The 25519-nt window shown below is 44.5% G+C and overlaps 1 long non-coding RNA gene across 1 annotated transcript; it reads left to right on the top strand.

Moving 5' to 3' along the window:
• The first annotated feature begins 22434 nt into the window (after nucleotides 1-22434).
• LOC310862650 lies at nucleotides 22435-23084 on the top strand. The gene is made up of 3 exons (XR_014569593.1): nucleotides 22435-22550; nucleotides 22650-22730; nucleotides 22976-23084. It is a non-coding gene; the product is annotated as an uncharacterized lncRNA (long non-coding RNA).
• Nucleotides 23085-25519: the final 2435 nt, after the last annotated feature.

Raw genomic sequence — 25519 nt, forward strand, 5'->3', positions numbered from 1 at the left:
AGAAATTTCCAGGCAGCTTTTTAAAGAAAATTCCAAGCAGCAAAAAGTATATAATATGCATGTGGGCGTGGCTTATCTGGGGAAGCGCCCAGATAACACTTGAGAAAAGGAAATTATGATTTTATGCCTCTCGGTTCAATAATTATTAAACAAACACATGAAATAAGCTGTTACCAGGCCACCGTGTGGCCACCTTGTGCAATTTTTCAATTAACTTTTCGGAATTATTATTATTCTCCTCTCCAATGTTATGATGAAATGGAATGGTTATAACCTTTTTATTAAAAGTAAAAATAAAAGTCAATTAAGTCAAACGTCACCTGTCTATACGTCAAGATGAGCGAGCAATCAGTCCATGTCAGGTAACTATCAGTTTCCTACTGTCCAATGCAGAGGGAATAGCCGGTCATCATATCTGTCTACTGGTCGTCAGAAGAGGAACATGGTCTATGTTTGTCAGTCAAAATAAAACCAATAAATATTAAATCAAATCAAACCAAAATTATGGGCTTTTATAGTGCCACCATGTGGCCAACTTGTGTACTTATTTTCCAATTAATTTTCATAATTATTATGACACTCCTATTATATTTTTGTACCCATGGCGCTTACAGTTTCCCAAGGAAAAATGTTTGCTCCCCTTTGAAAACGGTCTCGTCTGGAGCTGTCAATGTGTTAAATCTACAATTTTTTCCCAGCCGGGTTTTTAGGGCTTTTTTTTCACACAACCTTTGTTTATAAACCATTACCCACCTCACTGACACTTATCTGACTCCATTTGCTCTCTCTCTGGGTAATTCGTGTTCCCCCAAACGCCGGGAGGTTGTATTTTATGATTTGACATAACGGGACAAGTATATGTCCCAGGTTGGCATTCTTGACCCATTCATTGTCGCAGATTTCTCCTCTGAGTGGCAGGACTTGGTGTACTTTTCAATTTATCAATATTTTTTAAACTGGCGCCAGGCGAAGACACAATAAACACATTTCCCATCTCATTCCGGCACCGACGCACACACACACACACACAAATATGCATGCACACACACTCACGAGGGAAGAAAACCTCGTATGAGCCCGGCTGAGAGAATCTCCCTCACACTCACGCACACGCACACACACAGAGAGAATAGCACAGTCATGTATGCGCATTTTGCAACTGAACGCTAGCGCAGCCACAGACACACACGGGAAGTGGAAAGGCTAGCCAGGCAAACATTTCACCTCAGATCTTAACACCCTTACTTTTAGAGTGATCTCCTCTGGGCGCCTATTTTGATAGCGTATTCTTATCAAATTTGAAACCATTCCTACAACGCTCCCTAGCTAGACTGAGTCAAAAACAAACACGACCAAAACTAAACAAAAAACAACCAAAACTTTCCATGGCTTCCCCCACACAGCTCTTACACACACCCGCTGCACGCACACAGGCTTCCATCATTCCCCCCGCACACACATACACGCACGCACACGCCCGCACACACACACACTCTCGCAGCCGCCCCGCCGTGCGCGCACGCACACACGTATGATGACAACAACTTTTACAGCGAGCTCCAAGCAGCCTCCATTCTCCATTCTTTTTTCAGCGAAACATCAAAATCAACAGAGCTACACCAGCGGGATAAGCCTTATTTTACTTATGCAAACACAACACAGTTGGGAACAAACAGAGCATAGCGTGTTCACATGTGATCCCAATCCCAACATTTATCACTTAAAATTTATTGATTTATCCCCATTTCTTTAGTTTGAACGCTGTCTACACCATAATCCCAGGCTGGCAGAAATCTGCATCAACATGCATATTTTAAAGGCCCTTTCTAGCCAGCCAATGGGGCCATGTCTAGACTGCTATACTGGTCAAAATCACCCAACCTGCTGGACAAGATAACCGCTTTCAATCACGTCGCGGGTCGTCACGCTGATGCGCCATCCTGTTGAGAGGGTTATCTAATAGTCCAATAAACAGGCTGTACACTTAAAATTATGGATTCACAAGATCTGGCATTTATTGATTGCCCACAATTATCCCAAATTGAATGGTCATGTGATATATACATGTGAACAGCAAAGACACATATGAAAGCAAATACGACCTGTTACGTCACGAATTCGGATTCGATCATTATCAGTCCACAGATTTGGGGGCCCCGCGAAGCACAGGACAGAGAGCTTGTCTATCCTGGAGAATTCTGACGTGTCCCTCTCTGCCCTGACAATATATACAGTACAGTCGCAATCTCACTGAAGTGACCTTGCATACACACAGCTCAGGCGGCACACTCTGAAAGTAATGGTAACTGCTTGAAGGGTCTACTTTACCCCACCACTGGTCTTGACTAATGTCTGCCTGGTCTAGACCCTGTGGTTGAGGCCCTTGCAGAGTTATGGCTGCATCCTCCAGCCTCTCTAGGACTCGCAACAAACGTTCATCTTGCTGCTGCATCTGTTGCTGCATCTGTTGCTTCATCTGTTGCATTAAGATGCCCAACCAAGCTGGTGGCTGCTCCTGATCAGCACCTGCAGCACCTGCTTTCTCCTCACCTCTCTGCTGTTGTGACATGATCTCCTCTTTATTATTGTTTTCTCAACTTTTTCCAACTTTTTATATTTTTATTTTATTTTTTTATTATTATTACTTCACCTATCCAGGCGGAGATTGGCGGCGATTACGTTCGGCGGTTCGCTGTTGTGCTTGGTCTCTTGCTGGGGGAAGTGGGGACCAGTGGCTTGTAGATCAGCTTGTTTTGACCAGACTGGTCTGCAGTCACGTGACCCGGTAACCGCGACGTCCCTCTCCACAGCATTGACAGCAGGGCAGCTGTAGGCTAGCAGCATTAGCATACAGGGTACAACAGTCCTTTCTGTAGGCACTTGAATGACTTGATCAAACTTTATCCCGCTGATGACACCATTTGTTGTGGACTTACTTTGACTACACTTCATGTGATGTTGGAGGCGAGTGGGTGCAATAATGCCACAACAAGGATTTCCAGGCAGTCAGGAACTTTACTAGTAGAACGGCAGGTAACACAGTTCACAGGACGGCACGGCAATAATAACAACTCTCAACAGGCTGCGAAATCACAGGCTACACTACACTACAGCAGTACACTGTACCTGTAGCTCACGCATATACACTGTAAACACACTGTAAACAGTCTTTGTGGCTGTCAGTCCTTAGTCCCTGGCACAGACGGAGGATTATTCACTCGACGACCATACACTCTGGGATCCGGAAGACAACTCAATACTCGCGGGCTGAACTGAACACAACACATAACTCTCTTAGCTGAGATCCAATCAGAACACATTACACTCAGTAAGGACACACCCAATAGGTTGTGGGCAATATAGTAGCAGGGCATAAATTGGCAATGGTTCCCGCGTTACAATATAATGTGCCACGAAAAACAGCTTCCAAAGCTTGTTATGTTTGCATCGAGGAGGTAGCCTGTGTCCATACATGATTATCGGCCAACAAAATACATTAATCTCCCTCCCAGTGAGTGAAGAGCGCTGATGACTGATTTATTCTTCGTCGTACAAAGTGTGTGCTGAAAATAGCTGATCTACAAGCTCACAACGCGTCGCGTCCGCGATACGTTGTGATCTTGTAGATCAGCTATTTTCAGCATGTGGAGATATGCAGGCTCTGAGAACATTCAGAAACTTTTACCTTCACGATAAAAGTATGCAGCTTTCACAAGTTGGCCCATGAAGACAAGGAAAAGGATTAAGAATTCGTTGGCATTTCACATTGCAAAAGATTTTTTCCAAAATGTAAAAATATTATAATAAGGAATTAATTTGGATAATGGTAATGGTATATTGTACAAATTGTCACTTTATTAATCCCAAAGGTTTGGACTGCATTTAATTTTCAACACAAAACCTTAAACTGACTATGTGTGTGGAATATAAATATTTGCTTTATTGACTGAGTGACTTTGTGTTGGGTTCAAATCATCTACAGTGTTTTGAAGTATAACCAGGTAGGTTGCTGTTTTTTACACAGTGACCTTTGTAGGGGGTTTTATGATTCAAACCTATAATGGTGGAAACCACTACATAAATAAAAGGCATGATAAGAACATGTATTAATACCATGCTATACAAAGAAAACAATGGTGCTACCTAATTTGTGGTGGCGCTACCAAATGAAAAGGTAGGTGGCACAGTGCTACCTGTGAAAAAGTTAGTCTGGAGCCCTGATCCTACATACAACTAAAAAAATTAAAAGGGGGTGCTAAAAAGGGGTGCTAATATATTAAAGTCTAACTCATGTTGATTAGGTGATGTAATGGTGATTAAGGTGTCTATTGCTCAGACACTGACATTTTTTGTAGGACGGACATCTACACTAATAGCTGGATAATAGGAGGGCATAGGGGTGCATTTAATTTAGAAAAAAAAGCCTTATGTGCCAAAACATTTTATTTAAATGTATTCAATGTATTCTATTGTTAATTGAATAAAAAAAATGTATTTTGAAGTTTAGACGTTTTTAAAATGTATTTTTTATTATTGATTACGAAACGGTCCAAAACAAACATCGGCATCGTATCGCATCGGTGGTGTAGGTCTCTCCAAAATCGGCATCGGACCCAAAAATATGGCATCGGTCGGGCTCTAGTTAACACCTACGAAGGAAGTAATCAAGGGGCCTTTCTTGTTGGTATTATAAGTGTGTTTTGTTCTTCAAGATAATTACAAAGACATGGTTGATAAAAAAAGCTGTTTGAAAAACAACAGGACATACGGCTCACCTGGAAAAGAAAACCCAAAGGTTTGTAGTTGTTTTTTGACCAAGGACCCCCCCCCCCCCCCCCCCACACACACACACACACACACACACACACACACACGGAGTTACACCACTCACTTCACACGGGTGTGATTTATGCTTTTTCCTTCCACTACAAAGTTTCTTTGGCAAAAATGGCTGATCTACAAGCTACTGCTGGCTGATCTACAAGTCAGAGCGGAATCGTAGACTGTAATTTTTTTTTGGTCAAAGCGTTCTCCGGGTCTGATATGGACGTAAGATGAAGCCTGTCAGTCCTTGAATTGTAAATCGCCATCTTTCTAGATCCGTTTGGGCCCAGCTGGCCATTGGCTGGCCCAGACAACGAGGCGGGACTTCCCTTCTTATTCGTTGGTTTTTATTTTGACTCGAACGGGGGGTGCCTCCCGATCATAGACTGGTAGCCACGCCCCTCAGAACTTACGTGACTTTATGGTCATTTTCTTAATAAATGGGACCATAATTTTCCAAAAAGAATATTATGACATGATAAATGAGACTTTAAACTAGTGACTGGAAGCAGAAAGTATTCATGACCATGTTTATTAAGTTAATACAGTCTAGATGAAGTTGGGCCCAAATACATGGCCCTCTATGGAGCTATGGGGTTTTTTGGGCCCAATGACAGCGCCACAACAGGCCATTATAAGACTTTCAGGAAGTCCCGATTTCCTTAGTGGCTTCACAAAATAACTGCGCAATGCGTTGTGAGCTTGTAGATCCGTTATATTCTGTGAATGTTCCCCCGAATAGGGATGATCTGGCTCAACTGGTTCATGTAGTTAAAGTTGCTATCAAGGATTTGGTAGCCCTCCTTTAGCAACTCTGTGAGGACCCCCTAGGGGTCCTGAACCCCCTGTTGAAGAACCATGTCATAAATTATGTCCATTGCTAGTATTTTGGTACCTCCCTGTTAGAAATGATGATTTGGACTTTATCCTTTTCTCCTACCTTTACCATTTTCTGTAGCCATCGCCATCAGCAATAAAAGAGATGACAAGAGATGCTGTGGTGAGAAAAATGAAGGACGACCTCCAGAGAGTGGTTCCTGACGACGATGAGACGCAGATTGACATGTTCAATGGTTATCCTGGTTTTCAAAGTGTAAGTATATTAAAGGGACACTTCACTTTCCTGGGGTCTTTATGTGTGTAATATGTGGTTTTAGATTTTAGCAGTGAGCCCAGTGCCAACTGGCCTAGACTTATGGCAGCAGCCCAGGGCTAGTCTAGCTGCCTTGTTTTGTTGCATTAAATATAACTTTCCAAGTTGACCTTTAGAAGCAGATGACTACGCTACCACCGGCCCATTATTGATTATGTTTATCAAAACAATAATGGTGCCAGATCAATAATGGTGGGATCTTTAACGTCCTTGCGGGCTTAATATGCAATGGCTAAACTGTAATTTAGATGGCATGTTATGTAGACTAATGCCAAGTCATCATTGTCCTGGCATCCTATAAGTATAATGTGTATACTGTAGTTTGAATGTACAGATAGATTATTGATGTTAGTTATTCTACTGCTAGATGACAGTTTATCATTATCCTAGATCAGTGGAATTACCTCAGGGCACCTGACCTCAGGTCCTTCAGGTTTCTCACTCACCATTGAACCTAGTATGCCAGACTTGGGTGGTCTCAATGTACCAACGTAGGCTCACACATTGTTACTTATTTATCTACAAATTCAGTATATTGCACAGACACAACTATATAAACAGGCCTTCGTGTTCCCCTGCCACCTCTGTTGCGTGGAATCACTTGCAAGACCGATCTGTTGGCAGACTCCCATCGCCTGCTTCCCTGCCTAAATGTTTTTAATGAATTCCTAAAATGTGCTATTTCTCTTGCCTAAAATATGTTTGCTACTCTTAATTTAGCTGTAAACGGGAGCTCCATCAAGTTGATTAATACATACGTAAAATGCCCATATCCTTTTGTTTTTCTCCTCAGGTCAGCTGTCTAGAGGAGCCATGAATCAAATGAAATTGAAGTTGAAGTTGAAGAGAGTGAATCCCAGATTTCCCAGGCATGCTGGATGTGCACTACTACTACTACAGAAAAGAGAGACCTTGAAGAGGGAAAGATACCCACCCAATCCAAAAAAGTATGTTTTATGCATGTCTGTGTAACAGTATGAAGTGGGATCTTAAAAAATATTTAATACTTTATACTACTAAAACATTTTAATAATTTTGAGAGGAAAGATGACTTTGTATTTTTTTTTCCTTTATAGATAAGGGTCTTAGATGAAGAGTCTGAAGAGGATGGGGCGGAGGATGAGGTCTATCGAGCTCTTGGTGGTAATGCATTTTTTACATTTATCATTTAGACAATGCTACAGTATGTACTGTATAGCACACATATATTATGTTGCACTCAACACTATTCTCAGGGCCCCTCTCAGCTAAGTGACTTGGAGATCCCTGATGTGATCAATATTGACCAGCAACTCCACATCTGACCTCAAACCTGACTTAGATCTCCATATATGGAGTTTACCTGTTCTGGCATTCCATATATTAACCCTTCCCCATCCATCCTTCCTCTTTGATGTCTCCCTTTTGACTGACTTAAACTCTAGACGGGCCTGCCCCAAAGTTATTAGTGCAGCCGCACCCGACAGCCGGCGAAAACTAGAGTTCTTAACAGGCCCGAAAATTAAGATCTTACCCCCCCATACCAAAGCAGCAGCGCTCGTCCAGCAGTCTGCTGTCACCCAGGCAGATATGTTGATCTGACCCCCCCATTCCCCCCCCACTCATTCCAAAGCGCCAGTGTGCACGCGACCTCTTGCCCTCAGGCGTCTTACTGGTTAATTGATTATACTGTATATATTTTTTTACTTTTTACAGTACTTCCTGGTTTGGTGAGGGAGCTCCAAGATGTAAAAGATGACCTCAAGGCTGTGAAAGATGACCTCACAGCTGTAAAAGATGACCTCAAGCAGGTCTTGGCCTTTTTCAAACTGCTTAAAATGGCGGAAATCTGAGGGTGGAGCTTACCGGTCAAAGTGACAGATGTGGTTCCGATAAGTCCACATATCAGCCATGGAAACAAGTGTCATGGCTTTTGGCCAAACGAGGAATGAGACATTATTATTGTGGTAGGCTACTTCTCATATTGCGAAACTACTTGCAGTTTTTCATTAGAAAATACTGGTGACGAAAAAGACAAAAAAGAGAGAAGTATGAGTATGTGACAGTCTATAGTGATCATGTTGAAATGTGTTGTTCAGTAGATTCTATCACAGATTAGATTCTATCACATTAACTCAAAGGTGTCAATGTCATCCAGAGTCGTGCTGCTGCACAGATACACAATACACATAGGCCTAAACACGTTCTCACATGCACACTCTTAATATGCATGCGCGCAATTTTGTTTAGTTATAGTTACCCACTCTAACCAAAAAGCCATCTGCCTTGCTGAGATTACTATTTGATCCAAAGAGAATGCATTCCGTTTTCCCCAGGTGTAAAGATAGATTGTTATCAGCGAGCCAGGTGCAGATTCTACCAAGTTCAGAGCTGAGGGCCTTTTCAACCTGCAGTTTGAGACCAGCAGTGCTGAGTCATCTGCGAACAGGAACAAGTTGCAGTCACAATATGGGAAGTGTTGGTGTGTATTTAATGTCCTGCGCTGAGTACCTCTTATCACTCTCCTCTCTCCTCTGAAGAGTTCTCTCCTCGCAGAGGACTCTTCCTCGTCTTCACCATGAGGCTCCTGGCTCTGCTGTTGGTGCAGCTGGCGCTCCCGTCGCTGACCAGCGGACACGTCGTGGCCTTCGATCAAGGCTGTCCAGAATTCTTCATCCCGAACCCGGCCAGCCAGAACGGCCACATCTTCCCTACCATCCTGCTGCACGGAGACCAAAACCGCTACAGACAGATCTGTCAGTTTTACGAGAACCACAACAGATTCGCCACGCTCTATGACACGACAAACCGGATTCCGGTCAGGGGCGTCACTAGCGTGACGCAGACAACGCGATTGCGTGGGGGCCCATGACGCCTGAGGGCACACCCAGGTCGGGAGAAAAAAAAAAAGAGGTGGCAAATTTAAAAAAAATAAATAAACGAGGCGGCCGGGCCCCTTAACAATATATTGTTAACTGAGGTTGATTTTACGTCGCAAACCATTGTAGAAAAAATACAATCACGACTTAACCTGTGAATTCCCCATTCAACTTGTATCATTCCGTGAGTGCCTGAGAGACGGCCTTTCAAACGTGAAGACCATCCGAGAGCTCACAAAACTGCTTATTGTGGAGAACAGCAGCATTAGTGCTAGTTTTGGCGAAGTCTGCACTGTATTGCTGCTTTCGAGAATACCCGTGCACGCCAGCTGGATGTGAAGGACCTGATAGATGATTTTGCAGAGAGAAAATCCGGAAGGTTCACCTATAAGGTAAGCAGAGCGCAGAGGCAAAGCCTCTTTATTTAATTACATAATTGCTGTCTAATTTTCGTGGTGCGCCGTCACCATATTTTTATAGCTCAACTTCACCTCTTTTTTTCCTCTATTTTTTTCTCCTCTCAACCCGCTGTCCAAGGTGGCCTGCTGCCTGTGCGTGGTCTTCAAACGAAGCTTTTCATATGGAGATATGGAGATTTCAGATGGACATTGTTGTTGGAAATGGAATGTTGCTGCATTTTACATGGAGGACTTGAGCATAATTAATTGACTTGTGCATGGGCGCATACAGCGCGCTGCCGCGCAACTAACTATCAATTCTGCCCATCAGCTCATTTATTGAGGTCAAAACAGCTTTGAGAAACAAAATGAATAGTTTAAAATAAAATGCCAGTGTTTTACAGTACTTGATTATTTTGTTGTTTTCCTTAAGCATTTCTAGCTTGCCGCTTTTTAGTTTTCCGTGCTGTGCAACATGGCCTTATAGATTGACAGCGCATTGTTTTGGCTGTTTTCTTAGTTTCTTTTCATAATTGGCTAAACAGAAAAGAGACCGAATTTGATATATAATGCCACTTGCCACAGCTTGAATCTATTCATTTTAGAGTAGTGTTTGGTCTGATACAAAACCGTTGTTTTAAACATAGTTAATTTGTTTCTATATAGCGGCTTGGTGTGTGTGGGGGGGGGGGGCACTCTGGACCATCCTGCGTCAGGGCCTGTTGCTGCGTAGTGACGCCACTGATTCCGGTGTATTCTGCATACACTGTAGCACTGCCGATCGGCAATGAGAAGCAAAAGTGAGTGGAAGATTGAACCCCAGGTGAGTCTTTTTAACTGCTTAACCACTTGAACATGAACTCTAGTGTCTAGTGATGGGGGAACATTTGGCAAAACAAATAAACTGTATACAAGATCACATTGTGAGCTTGTAGATTGTCTATTTTCAGCAAATACATTTAGTGTAAAGTGTAGGTCTATTACAGTGGTGGAAAAAGTACTGAAAGTTTCTTCTATTTAGAAATGTCTTTCGATCTGTTGGCATTTTGTGATATTTTTAGTGATTGGCTTATTCCTTATTTACTTTTGTATATATTTGACAGAGATTATATCTGATATACAATGATGTAGGCCTACACCAGTGACAACTATAATTTATACTCATTTTACAGCTTGAAAAATAGCAGGAGGTGAAACAGATGGACCGAGCCGAGAAAGGATTCCAATGTAAGCATCAGGCAGTGGACGACGACTATACAAACGACATCAAGGAACGAAAAAAACAGCTACGGGATATTTACACCAGAGGCCACCTGAACCCAAAGACCGCCACTGACAGCAAGAAGGGGAGAGAAGCCACCTTCACTCTCACAAACGCAGCACCGCAATTAAGTAAAGCTAATGAAGCATGGAGCAGAGAGGTTGAGTTGAGGACCTTGTTTTTAGAAACGAGCTAGGAATAATGCAGTGAAAAGGCCTACTTAGTGACCGGAGTAGTGCCAGGAGAGAGCTGGTTGGGTCAGAGGGAGACGGTCAGGCTGAGAATGAGAAACGAGTCAACGTGCCCCGAGAGTTCTGGACCGCTTACTGCTGCAAAAAGAAAATTAAAATGAAGAATAAAAATAAAGCCAACCAAGTGCCGCCGCCAACAGATCAGTACCGTACTGTTTCTAAAGCCTATCGTGCAAACAATACTCAAAGTATATTTTATTTTAGCATTATGTCATCTTATTGTCATCTCTCTACTCTGTACTTCATTCAGGCCGCCGTCCTCTTGGACAAGAGGACGCATCGCCCGTCTCTCCGCTGCCACCTGCGCCCCTGCCTCGCCCAGCCACCAACGAAGAGGCTGGTCCGTCACTGGCTGGTCCATCACAGGCTAGTCCATCACTGGCACATTCCTCCTCCTCTGCTCTCCCCACCAGATGCACCATCTACAGGAGAAAGAAAAGGGAGAAGGACAGGGCGGTCCTCGCTCAGCATTCCAACGGAGGGCAGAATGCCGGTGACCCCTGCGCTGAATGTGGCCTTTCGAGGAGTGCAGAGACGGGCCATGCCCATTTCAAGGGCCAATTCTATTGCACTCTAACAGACATACACCAGAAGGGCAGAGTCAGGTGGCTCAAGGAACGGGGGGCGTTCGACAAATCCAGGCTTCTGAGGACCACCGCCTGGAGAGTGAAACAGGGTAAAAGCAGCGGTGATAGCTGCAATGTCTGCCAGCTAGAATAAAGACTATGGACACAGCTTCCTTCGTGGCTCTGGGCGCTTTTGTGCAATGCACGAGTGCAAGTTCGGTGGAGCTGTGGCTGGCTGAAAAAAGACTACATGTTTGAAACATGGCCCAGCATGTGTGTGTGTGTGTGTGTGTGTGTGTGTGTGTGTGTGTGTGTGTGTGTGTGTGTGTGTGTGTGTTCTTGGGTTTTAAGTGTGTGTATTATTGGTGTTTAATTTTCTTTATTTTTACTGTTTACTGTAGGCTATATATATTTTCTTGTTAATAAACTATATTCATTTCAAACCCCTCGTCCTTTTGTCTCTCATGTGGATTAGGCACTTATAGATGCAAGGTTTTAAATAAATGAAATAGTATACAATCATTCTTTCTATTATGTAAAGCACAAGGGAAAGTACAAAGAAAATAGCTGATCTTCAGGCTCAAAATGCATTCATTAGTCTTCAGAGACTTTTTCCACCACAGCAGGCAAAGCAGCATGTGAGCAGAAGTGAAATAATTTAAATGCTTTTATTTGGTTTTTAAAAATAAGCACTAAAACATGAGTTGACTGTACACTAAATGTATTATTAATTCATTTAATGTTGATTTGGGGTCTAACTATATTCACCCATGTAACTAGTAAAGACATGGATTAAACATAGCCTACTATATTAAAATGCTGTTATTGTTGTATATTGAACATATCCTACTGTGAAGTTGATTAGAAAAAGTTAAATTAACTTTGATACTATAGGGCAAACATGTACATGACAGTCTTACCACACAGAAAGCCAGCCAGGTGAGAGATCTAAGCTATTTTTGTGAAAATAGCCGACACACTGGTGATAGAGCAAAGCATAGCCAATGGCGCCCTCTCCTGGGCCAGGTGTGCAATGGCAGATGAGTTCCCAACATGGCATGTGGTGTGTGAAGTGAAGTGAAACAAGCCAATGGGAGACTACATGAACGGAGCAAGTGAAACAGTCCATGGTGGCCGCAAAGTTGAAACAAGGTTGAAACAGTTGAAACATTGAAACAGAGAAGATGCTCTAATGAGCCAATACAAGTCCTGCTACACAGGAACAGCAGAGATTTGAGTGATAATAGTATTGCAATTGCTGTTGTTGACCCAAGGCTTTTTAGAATACAGTATGTTGCTGCCATTTGTTGACACAATCATTGAATGGTTCTTTTTTACACCTTTTTCTTTTTACAACGCTTAGTGTGGTTGTCTAATTCTTAAGGTGCATGCATACATACACAAATACATACCATTACCCCAAAAATGAGATAGTTTAGGTGTGTATTTTACTATTTTTGTCTGTACCCATAATGTTATTGTTAAAGAAGGGGGGAAACGACAATTTAAATATCTGGATACCTTTCTCACGTTTTTAAGGTTTCCCAAAAACGCAGAGAGGAAGAGGCAGTGGGAACTTGCCCTAAGAAGGGATGGCTTTGTTGCCTCTGGCAGGACAATGCTCTGCAGTTGTGCCAACAATGTTCAACTTTCCAGCCCATCTTCAAAGGCTATGTTTCATTGGCCAAAAATAATTAAAGGTGTGTTTAAATGTCACACTTCGAGACAGGGAGTACACGAAGGCCCAGAGAGAGTTTGCCATCACACTCCATCTGCATGTCCAAAGGCATATCACTACCTGAGAGAGAAACTGGAGATTCACCTCCCAGTTCATTGCAAAGGTATTCTTCATGATGTGAATGTCTAATTTTAAACTACATAAACCACTTAAGCACTACAGACTTATCAGGAATGGTTATATTTACTGATCTAACTATCTTTAGCATCACAATATGGATGCTTGGGTTAGTGGTTAAATGGCTATGTGGTTAAATGTCTACTTTTAATTTTATTATGGTGGCTGAGCTCTCTTGATGCCAAACCTGGTCTCAATATATTATGCTGGACATGCTGGGAAGACGGTGTCAGGAAGATGAGGCCAAGTATGGACGTGTCACCCTGATGCTGGATGCCATGGCCATCAAAAAGCACATCCAATATGATCCTCAGACACAAACAATGTCTGGATTTGTGGACATGGGTGTTTGTGGACGATTCCCTATTGATGTAGGCAGCTGTCAAGGGCTGGCATATTTGTGGGTGTGACTTGAGCCCGCGGTATGGATACCACTATGGGTACCACTTTTTATATATGATTATGTATTATTGTTGTTATTATTATATTGTTATGTATATGTATGTATTGTTATGTATATCTTCCGACTAAACCGCTGAGGTCTTACGGTCTGGCCTACAAGGCTTAGCACTTAGTGGTCTGGCATTTCTGAGTGTCTGGAACACTGGAGGTAATCTCTTCTGGTCACTTCTGAATCTCTGGAAAACCGCCATGATCTGACTTCTGCGCTATACTTTATAGGGTCACTTGACGTCGTGGCCTGACGTCACGGCATTAACCGTTTCCGTGACAACAATGGGGGATCGTTTTAATGAGTCTGACATTGCTTCCGAGGCTCTTGTGTTTATGGTGGTGGGGCTGCAAGGTTATTGGAAAGCTCCAATTGGATATTATTTGACGGTCCCTCACACCAGAAACACAAAAAGTATTGGTTGAATATGCAATAGAAGAGCTTCATCGTCGTGGAATTAGGGTGGTGTGCATGACAATGGATGGCCATGCATCCAATGTCAGTATGTGCACGCAACTGTTCACATGAATTAAAGGCAAACCCCTGTGAGCCCTTGAAGACACACTTCCAACATCCCGTAACCCATGACAAATGTTTTGTTATGATGGACGCTTGCCACATGCTGAAGCTGGCTCGCAATATGTTGCAGGTGCATGCTGATTATTGTCTATTTGCTCTGGTTTACTCTATTCTTCTTTTTATACATTTTGATTGATTGTATTTACTTAATTGTGGAGAATACGGTGCTTTACATTTGACATGTGCTACCAGTGAAAATATTCTGATTCTGCAAGCATACAGCCCAATTGAAAGCATCACTGGCAGCATCATTTGGAGTTACATTGTTCGACTGAACAATTTGCCCAAAAGAAACTGGTCTACATGCTGCCAACAAAGTCACAGATAAGCCTGTGAACTTTTCAAATCAGAAGATGAAGGTATGTTTTTAGGGCTTTATTTTGTTTCTATCCTTGGTGACGTTTGTATGTAGCTATTGAAGTTTCTTCGGTCGCAGTGGCGCTCCACACCTTGCGGGATATGGATGAGGGTTATCCTGAGTTCAAAGACTGTGAGGCTACTGCAGAATGCATCGAGGTAATACTTAATTTGCATCATTAATATATACCTTATATATTCTTTCAATATTCTACTGTAGACATTTGAGCGATTCATTGCTTTAAACCCTTTAATATGGACGACTGTGTCAGCTCACGTCCAAATCAGTTTGTTATCAAGTTTTCTGATGACACCGTGATACTTAGGCCTATAGGCGATTCACACTGAGACGGACTGAATCCATTTCATTGGAACCGTTTCTGAATACGGTTGCCTGGTCCCCGATGGCCATGATTCACATTGCCCGAGATTCAACAGCGCACCCGGGTACACTTGCATATCACACTTTGATCCTCCAGATGGCGGTGTGCTTGATGGCTGGTGCGCCAGGACACTGACCATCAACTCTGTGACATTGTCTCCAATAAATCCAGACACACATTGCATTGCCTCTTTGGCGTTATACTACTTCACTGTCAGCCTGCCTGCTATTCACTGTGTCAGTCAGTTCTGTGCTCCAGTGTCGTGTTTGATATTAGTTTGCTATGAATTCTACTTTAGCATTATTATTATTTTGTTTTACTTTGGAAACTCTGCCAATCAAAGCAGAGCCACGTGTAGTCCGCAGAATAAGATCATTGCGTACTGCGGTGCTGCGCATATACACAAATTCAGCGTTGAGAAATGCGCTGGTGTTACGCGCCGTGCAGCGTCTTTGTGTGTTTTTTTTTTACGCTTGGCTCGTCGACTAGAGATTATGTCACGTTCTTTTAAAAAAAACAGTCCACTTCCTTCTTTAGGTTTCATTCACATTGGAACGATCCGTATCTGAATACACTTCAACGGTCCAGAGACCCGCCCCCCCCATGCGGTCCCAGGGACAGTTGGGCGATCCGCTCCCGGGAACGGTACACATCATTCACACTACCACAACATCTGCCAAGTGGTCCCGAGTGCGCACCCGGGACCATAGTGTGAATCGCCCCTTAGTCTGCTCAAGAGCGATAATAACATCCTCAGCCGTACAGAGGGAGTAGACAAGTTTATAGAGTGGTCTACACCATCTGAAAATAAATGTAAACAAAACAGAGGAGGTCATAGTGGACCCCAGGTCCATATAGGAGACCACAGTACGATTAGTGTCCCCCCCCCCCCCCCCCCCCAATCACTGTCTTTCTGTAACATGGGGTCCCAGTGCAGAGATGAAAATCATAATGAAATGGCCTAGGACCCTGTCACCCTAGGCTGTATAATTGTGTGCTTATGAACATTTACCACGTTATGTCCACATTGATACAGAAATGAATTATTAAGCGAGCGACGTGTGGTGTACAGTGAGCGTGCTCTGGTGCTTGGCTAGAGTTTGGCTAGCGATATTAGCCGTGGCCAGCTTTGGCTGTTTAAACAATGTAGTACTGTCAACTAACGTAGCAGACGATAACGTGGTAAATGGTGGAGGAGTCCTGCAGTCTATGCTGTTGCGTGGTGTTGTTTTGTGAGTTTATATCCATGAAGACGAGTCACGTTGGTCTTAACACACAGGCTCTGTGTGATAATGATCCTGATGCGAGAGACAGCGAAATTCCTTCACGACGGACGACGTACGTCGCGACGTATATTTTTCCGTCGCAACGTATATTCGAGTACGTCCTGGCGTAAATATCAATTCGTCCCGGCAGAACGGACTCGTCGCGGCTATATCTACCCGTTTGCGACATAATATGTTGGCTATTATTTTCCGTCGCGACATAACGGGACTCGTCACGGCTATATCTACCCGTTGTGGCGTGAGCTGGACTCGTCGCGACAGAACGTGACTCGTCGCGGCTATATCTACCCGTTTGCCTAATAGGTTGACTTTGTTATATGCCCGGTGCGCGGTGCCCTGCGCGGTGCCCTGCGCTGCCCTACGCCCACCGCGTGCACCTTGCCGGTCCGCCCTGCGCCCTGTGGCCTGGCACGTGTGCACGTGTGCCAGGCCACCGCGTGCACCTTGCCGGTCCGTGGAGCCCTTCGCCGTCCCCAGGCGACCCTGCGTTCCAGAGCTGTCACCCATGCCCACCGAAAATAGCTGATCTACCAGCTCCTATACGGGATGGCCCGACCCGCGTCTGTGGACCCCTGGGGATCACGGTAGTCCACGGGGGTCCGTCTGTGTGTGTGTGTGTGTGTGTGTGTGTGTGTGTGTGTGTGTGTGTGTGTGTTCTGCGCAGCCCCGTGCGCCTTGTGGATCAGAGCGCACGGGGGTTAATGATAATACCCCCGGGCGGTACGGGTCCCCGTGGACCCTTGGGGATCAAGGGGGGCCACGGGTGTCCACGTTTGCGGAGACGCTGCCTTCATATTAGCCTATACTTTAATAACAAGCAGCTGATCTACAATTGACAATTTGACATGTCATTGCGTCGTATTCTGTCTGTCTTTCACGCACGCACGCAGACATGTCACAGACCACCACATAACCATATTTGTATGGCCATATCGTTTCTAGGCCTTATAGCTGAATAGCGCCGGCCGTCGGGGGTTCATTTGGTTCCACTTCCAACCGTCCCATTATGGTCAACACTTATGATATGCTATTGCATTCTTCCAACTAAAGATTTAAATATTAATCTGGCAGCTCCGAAAATAGCAGAAGATGTAATGCAGTAAATGACATGGCACGGACTGGCTCAGAAAATCTCCCTGCATCATTATAAACCAGGCCTATACTGAATGTAGGCAATTGAATTCCATTACGTTTGTTTCAATCAACTGAACTAGACCAATAAAATAGTAGGCTAGTATTTATGTTTTTCGTTAATAATAATACTGCTAATTATTATTGAACGGTAAGTACGCTGGTATGTACGCTATGGTACACTATAAGCTTGTATATCTGTTTATTTTAAGCATGCCGCCGCATTCTGTCAGAATCTCGTGTGTGTGTGTGTGTGTGTGTGTGTGTGTGTGTGTGTGTGTCGCACGCGTGCGTGCGTGCGAACTTCATGACAGTGGTGCAGCATTACATTGTATTTTGATTTGAAATAAATAATGATGAATAGATGTCTATACTGTTGCTTGTGTGTGTGTGTTATGCTATAGGGTTAGCTGGAACACACGCCCTGTATGATCTGTGGTGCGCATCTACAAGCTCCAAGTGTTGCGTCCACATGCAGCGCGTTGTGAGCTTGCAGATCGTCGGTGCCCCACTATAGAGAGATGGTAGGGTAGTGCCCAAGCCTATTCGTATTCCTATATGATCTGTGGCTATATTAAAGGCCTTTTATATGTGATCTCACATAATGTGCGAGTCAGAGCTAACGTTACTCAATCATCATTTGCCGACTGATTTATATCACAGCACAGCTATAACATATAGCACACATGTGTGCACATGTGTGCTTGTAATAAAAGTGGGTTTCCTATGTTTGCTATAAATTGTAGCTATGTCAGAACCTGGACGGACCACAGACAAGGGATTTAAATATATAACAGAGCAATCTTTATTAAAGCTAATACTCAGTGGGTTATAGCACAACAATAATAGAATGAGGCAAAAAGGTAATAAACTATAACAGGACATTTCATATATGCACAGCACTTAATGATAAAACCACTCTATAAAATACCAGCCTATTTACATGTACACATAGTGACATAATACAACAGTGTTTGGTCATGTACTTAACTAGCCGCCAGGGCGGGACCCCCCAGGGTCTGAGCTGTGACGCCGTCCAACTCCCCAGGGGATGCTTAGCTGGCCGGCGTGCCGCGCTGACAATACAGTCTCTTTAAACTTGGTCAGCTGTCATCGTAGGTCGCGGAGCGAGGCGGCCGATCACCCTGCTACTTGCCCAGCCCTGTCTATGGAGACCGTAAGTGTAGTCTCCCCTCCTGCTTCATTCAAAGCTAACTCCCCCTCGCTGTCTGTCTTCGCTGTCGGCTGGACTAAAACCAGCGAACGGCCCCTCCCGTCCCCAGAGTGCCGTGCCGCAAGACGTATGCTCCGACCTGTACAAACACCCAAGTGTCCCTTTTATACTGGCGTCCACCACCTGAATTCACTGCCGTCAATCAGTGCGTCTCTGCTCATCAATCACTGAGCTCCTCCTCTGCTGCACACATCACAATATGTTATAGCTCTAGAGACGCAGAGACAGAGACATATTTATTTAAAATAATCCTGTCTCGCACGGCCTATATAGAGCCAATAAACGGAGCACCCCCCCCCCTCTCTCTCTCTCTCTCTCTCTCTCTCTCACTCTCTCTCTCTCTCTCTCTCTCTCAGCACACGCTGTGCTGTGATATAAATCAGTCGGCAAATGATCATTGAGTAACGTTAGCTCTGCCTCTGACTCGCACATTATGTGAGATCACATATAAAAGGCCTTTAATATAGCCACAGATATAGTACAATAATCCAACATTAATGGTCGATCTTTTTTCCAGGCGAGACGAAGAAGTGGAAGAAGAGGTACAGTCTTTTACTATTCATGAACATATGAAAATAACAAACATGCTTGTGAGAATGTACAACGATTTAAGTAATGTAATTTCTTTTGTTTATTCCACAGACTGACAGTGAGGACTAAAGGAAAAAGAAATCTGCGTTTTTTCCAATGTTTTTAGGCGGTGATTCCGGAGGAAAATCTGTGGGATTCTGCGGAGTGTATTATAATTTTTTCTTTTGATCCATGCATCAATGTGTTTAGAGAGCAAAAATAACTCTAAATATGCTAAATAAACATTAAAGTACAAACCTTTAAAAAAATTAAAAACATCTCCTTAATCCTTGGGAAGTATAATCTTACTGCCTTGACAACATCACTTTTAGGTATAAAATAACAGCAAATATAGCACATCTCGGGGAATTTAATGTTGTAATAACATATCCAACAGGCTGTGTACTGATAACAGGTACTTGTACGTGAATATGCAATGTACTTAGATATGTGCAGCCGCGTCACGTTCCTATAACGGCGGTGGGTGCCAAAAAAATAATAATAAAAAAAGCCCAAACTGGTACACCCGATACTATTTAATATTTCCCTTATTTTCCCTACATTTTCTTATCACATCTATGGTATGAAAACAATGCTAAGGAGTTGCTTCAATGAAATATAATTGCTTTAAGCTGAAAACGATATGTTTAATGATGTTTTTTAGCGTTGTTACATTTATCATGCATGCCAATTAATCCGACATGCGCAGCAATTGTAACACTGGAACAGCGTCCACGTTCGGTTTAATAACTCCCGACCTGTTTTATAAAAAAAATAACTTGAAGTGGTTTATGGTAGCTGACATGTGTAGGTCCGTTGCCTGAAAATATTACATGTGTAGATAAACGGATCTCTGAGTAAAAAAATGAAACGTGCAAAGTGTTACATCGTTGGCGGCTGTCCGAACCATGGAAATGTCAACCGGGTCGTCACACACCAGAACCAGACGAGGGTCCGAGTACTTAGATAAGAATCATAAAGTGTTTATCATAACATTTAATACAACAGTAAATTGAATGAAAGAATGAATGAATGCATTGATGAATGAACGAATAGTTTATTTCGGTGCTAAGACAATGTAAGTGAATGTTAGTCAATAAAATGAGAAAGACAGGCTGTTATAGAAGTAAGAAAACAATCACTATATATTTTGCGTGCTCTGCGCTGGCTGGCTGGCTGGCTGGCTGGCTGGCTGGCTGACTGACTGACTGACTGACTGACTGACTGACAGACAGAAATGACGCTATGAGCGTGGTGAGCTTTGATGATCGGCTAAAGTATAGGCTAATATAGCCTTGTATAGAAATGCATATGACCCCCCCCCCCGGCCCCCTCAAAGGGTCCACATGGGGGGGGGGGGGGGGGGGGGGGCACGGATAGGAGCACAAGCGCTCAAACTATAGGTGCATGCGAGAATAGGCCCTATAGTTGCACACATGGCTATGTGCACAAGCCACGCATTATCACAGTTTCTCTGTAAAGGTTGCTCACACACACACACCCTCACACACACCCTCACACACACACACACACACACACACACACACACACACACACACACACACACAGACGGACCCCCGTGGACTACCGTGATCCCCAGGGGTCCACAGACGCGGGTCGGGCCATCCCGTATAGGAGCTGGTAGATCAGCTATTTTCGGTGGGCATGGGTGACAGCTCTGGAACGCAGGGTCGCCTGGGGACGGCGAAGGGCTCCACGGACCGGCAAGGTGCACGCGGTGGCCTGGCACACGTGCACACGTGCCAGGCCACAGGGCGCAGGGCGGACCGGCAAGGTGCACGCGGTGGGCGTAGGGCAGCGCAGGGCACCGCGCAGGGCACCGCGCACCGGGCATATAACAAAGTCAACCTATTAGGCTACGTCGCAAACGGGTAGATATAGCCGCGACGAGTTCCGTTCTGTTGCGACGAGTCCACACACGCCACAACGAATTACCTTTTACGTCGAGAAGGGTAGATATAGCCGTGACGTGTCCCGTTCTGTCGCGACGTAAAAGAATAGTCAACCTACTAGGTCGCAAACGGGTAGATATAGCCGCGACGAGTCCGTTCTGACGGGACGAATTGATATTATACGTTGCGACTGAAAATAATAGGTCGCGACGCAAAAAAAAATCAGTCACAACGTCGTCGTAGGTCGCGTCTGGATTTCGCTCCACCTGCCTGATGCACCGCGCCGGCCGGGCAGAGTGTCAGTGAGTGAGAGCTGTCAATGCTGCATGTATGCGTGCTGCATGCATAGAGCGGAGGAGGAGGGAGGAGGCAAAGTAACTCAAAATCATCAAACCACTTGGCAAATGGCAACACTGTCACGGTACCAAGAACTTGCGGACCCAAATGCAGACACAGACAAAAGTTTGAGAGTTCAAGGGTGGTCACTGTGGTTGATTCAACAATCTGGCGATCGGTGATGTGGGAAGGCCGGGGCTTTATAGGCTGGAGGTGATGAGCTGATGGCAGGCAGGAGCGTAGATTGGAGAGAATGAAGGGACTGGAAACAGGTGAGCCAAGTGGTAAATGGAGCCAAGCCTACGCCCACACATAGCACAGACACTGACAAGACAGAGACAGACAAGAAAAACACATAGGTCCTAATTCATTAAAAATGAAATACGCCACCGTTACACTGTGGCGGAAACCGATATCGTATTTATCCGTCCGATCAAGCTGCGTTGAGATGACGTGCTATTCAGAGAGTGCTGTGTAACACAGGTGCGCTGGCGTAACGCAGGTGTATGTCATACTGAATTCAGCTGGTGCAAAGTGATCGGGAAAGCACCCGACAACCTCATTTGCATTGATCCACGCCCAATTTCATACCATAAAAGGTCTCAATCATGACTCAGCAGTTTGTGAGATCAGCTGGCACCATGGCGGCGAGAATAAAGAAACGAAATTACAGCGCTGTAGAAATTGAGGTATTGTTGGACGGCGTAGAACGCCACAAAAATATTATTTTTAGCAGCGTCAGCAGTGGCTTCACCAACGTGACGAAGGCTGATTGTTGGAAGGAAATTGCCCAACAAGTAAACTCCGTCAGTGCTGTGGAGAGGTATGAAATATGAATATAGGCCTAGCCCCTTATATTAATTTGATACACGCATGGACCACAAACAAGCCCTTTATAGGGCTTTTATGTATATAGTTTCTGCACCATTGTATTATCGTAGGCCTACTAGGCTTATTTGCAAACCGACAATGTTTATTATTCAATAAAGGACATTGACGGAGGTCAAAAAGAAATGGAGTGACCTTAAACTGGATGTAAAGAAAAGGCTGACCAGGCAGCGCCAATCCATGGGTGCTACCGGGGGGGGTCCGGGCGACGCACCACCACCGTCGCCCATGGACGAAAGGATCAAAGCCATAATTGGTACCAGACTACTTTTTTATATCCATATACAGTTACATTTGTGCATGATTGTTTATTTTCTATAGGCCTACCATTAAACAATACACAATTATCTTATAGGAGAGGTGGCGTTGTATGGAATCCAAGCCGCGGGGGGGATGGATACTGATGCCTTGGATTTGAACCTCCAGATGGACGAAAGTGATGGTAATTAAACTATAGGCTTGCATTTAATCAACACATTATAGACTTGAACTGTCCTGCTTCTTCTTTGATATGGAGCACAACACAGGCTATACACACTCTATTCAAGCAGCATTGCACCATAAAAATGTAGATTAATATACGATGTTATTAAACAAGGAAAAAGGCACAATAAATAATTGTAAATAATATTTATTGGTGGAAAAGGCACATCAAATGATATTTCTTTTATATATATATAGCTGATGATGCTGCTTCCGTGGCGTCGGCGTCCTCACGGGAGTCGCGGCGCTCCAGAGGCTCCACCACCTCCCAGGCAGCTCGAACGCGGTCCTCGACCCCCGCTCGGGCTCAGCGCTCCACGACCACCACCATCCAGGCCTCGCCTGCAGGGCCACCCGCTCCCGCTCCCGCTCGGGCTCAGCGCTCTACCACAACCACCGGCTGCTGCTCACCACCACCGGCTGCTGCTCGCAGGCCTCCGGCTCCACCAGACGGCGAGGTGCCCTCTACCTCGGCTTCTGCTCCTGGTTCTGCAAGAACCAGAGTTCGGCGACCCTCGGAGGCTGCCCCCGTGGCTGACCGGGACGCCCGGGTAGAAGTGATTACAGCCGAGGTCTTGCAGAACCAGGAGCATTTGCTGAGGGCGGTGGAGAGGGTCGCGTCTGTCGTGGAGGAGGGTGTGAGGGCGGTGATGAGTGGTGTGGACAGGATCGCCACAGCCCTCGAATCCATAGCCACTGCCAGGAGGAGAAATGAATAAATAAAACTATAATTAAATGTTGAATTTGCTTCATGTGTCTACTTCTTCAAGGTTATTATAGTTAACTAAAACTAACGAAGTAACAAACTGAAGGGGAAAACTAATTACAACGAAAACAAAACTGATACGAAACTGTATTGTGTAACTATTTCCATGTTATCAAGAAACAAACTGGCTATATCAAATCCGTTAAACTATTTAAAACTAACTGAATTAGAGAGACGAAAAAAACGTAAACTAAAATGATAAATTAAATTAAACTATATTCATCCTTACTTCAAAAACGAGCGATCAGTTGTCGGCGCAGGGCCAGTCCTGGCATGTTGGCCTCTGCGCCAATGGGTGGGTCCACCGGCATGTCTGCAGGTGGGGGCAGTGCAGGTGCTTCCTCTGGAAGGGGCACACCATGCCGTTCTGCGATATTGTGCAGCACGCAGCAGGCCAGCGTGATCTTGCAAACCTATATAGGCATGGGAACAAATTATTAGACTGAACAAAACCTTAATGCCTACCGTTTTCAGCTCATGATGGTCTACTGTGTTTGTGTGTGTGTGTGTGTGTGTGTGTGTGTGTGTGTGTGTGTGTGTGTGTGTGTGTGTGTGTGTGTGTGTTTTATTTAAATACCTTATCGGGCTTGTAGAGGAGCGTCCCTCCTGCCGTGTCCAGGCATAGCCAGCGGACTTTGAGCCTCCCGATGGCGCGCTCCACGACCGAGCGGGTTCTGACATGGCTGTCGTTGTATGCCCGCTCTTGTTCGGTGCCGGGCGTGAACAGTGGCGTCATCAGCCATGTTGCCACGGCATATCCTTTATCACCTGGTATAGAGAATGAGATAGATATGGTTAGCCATCAATTTAATTTCCATGAGCCAAGTGAGGGGGAATGGCACTAAATATTAGCCTGGTTTCCAGCCCATAGACCCCGCCCACTCGACTGAGCACACTGGTTCTTTGGTCTGGTGTTGTTGTGAGAAGCTGCAGTTTATCCCGTCCGAAAAAGCAGTCCATCCAATGAGCGCAGGGGCTGGAGGTGGGTCTAAAAAATAACCAATCAGCGCCGAGGCCCGTTTTCAAGGCGCGTCATCAATCTGCGCGACACAGCTCAGCCAGTTCACTTCTCACAACAACAATGGCTGAGGCTCCCTTAGTAGATTTGGACACTGCTATCAAAGCGGTTTTTAAACGATTAAACCTGAAAATTACTTTAAAAACCGAACAATACTCTGCTTTGAAGGCGTTCATTGAAAAGAGAGATGTGTTTTGCATTCTTCCGACGTCGTTTGGTAAGTCTCTCATTTACCAACTCGTCCCTCTCATTCTGGAGGAGATGGGTCTGGGGAAGAAACTGCTCATCGTTATCTCTCCATTGCTCGCTTTAATGGAGGACCAGATCAAGGAAGCGGCTCGGTTTGGATTAACGGCGATGCAGCTCGGTGTCCATGACGACACAGACATTTCAAACGGGCAATGCTCGCTTGTTTTTGGCACCCCCGAGGCATGGATTCTGAAGGAGAAATGGAGGAACATGCTTAACACCGACATCTACAAAGAGAAGCTCTTCGGTATTGTTGTGGACGAAGTCCACATGACATACAAATGGTAAGTAACATGGACATTTACAGTGTAGTGTCGTTTCTGGACAATAATTCTGTACTATATCATGCATGTGTAATTTGGGTCAACTACATTTCTGTGCCAAGTCAATCCTCATGGAGTCTGTCTGACTACAGGTCTGTAGGTGTGGGAGAAGTTTAGCATTATTTTGTTTCACGGAGAGACCAATGGCATACATCAACATACTGCCACTTGGTAAACAACCAAGTGGCAGTATGTTGATGTATGCCATTTGACATGTAAAGTTGCAAACCCCACCCAGACTTCAACCGTTTGATGTGAATAGTCTTATATATATCTTGTCATGTTGTCAAGGAAAGAGGGAGGCTTATAATCTAACTATTCGAATTTTCGATGATCAATTGCACAATATTTGCACATTTATCTAACTACTGCGTCTGCATGTCTAT

The sequence above is a fragment of the Protomyctophum parallelum genome, assembly GCF_964188405.1.
Source record: "Protomyctophum parallelum genome assembly, chromosome: 8".
NCBI lineage: Eukaryota > Metazoa > Chordata > Actinopteri > Myctophiformes > Myctophidae > Protomyctophum > Protomyctophum parallelum.